Source organism: Belonocnema kinseyi, chromosome 7 (assembly GCF_010883055.1).
Source record: "Belonocnema kinseyi isolate 2016_QV_RU_SX_M_011 chromosome 7, B_treatae_v1, whole genome shotgun sequence".
Lineage (NCBI taxonomy): Eukaryota > Metazoa > Arthropoda > Insecta > Hymenoptera > Cynipidae > Belonocnema > Belonocnema kinseyi.
Window position 1 is genome coordinate 104,367,288 of NC_046663.1, and position 266 is coordinate 104,367,553.

Consider the following 266-nt stretch of genomic DNA (forward strand, 5'->3'; position numbering starts at 1 on the left):
GAAATAATTTGTAGTATTGTCAAAGAATATTTTTATAACTCTCTTTAAACAAAATTAATTTTGTTAAGCTATACAACATTATTACATGTATTTGTTATTATTTATTATATTATGAAATCTATCATTTGTTTAAACAATATAAAATATTATAATTGACATGATTATAGGAGACATGAACGGTTGGGTGGGCATCCAAAATCAGGATACAGAAAGAGTATTAGGTAATTTTGGGGATTCAAGAACAAACTATAACGGAGATAAACTAG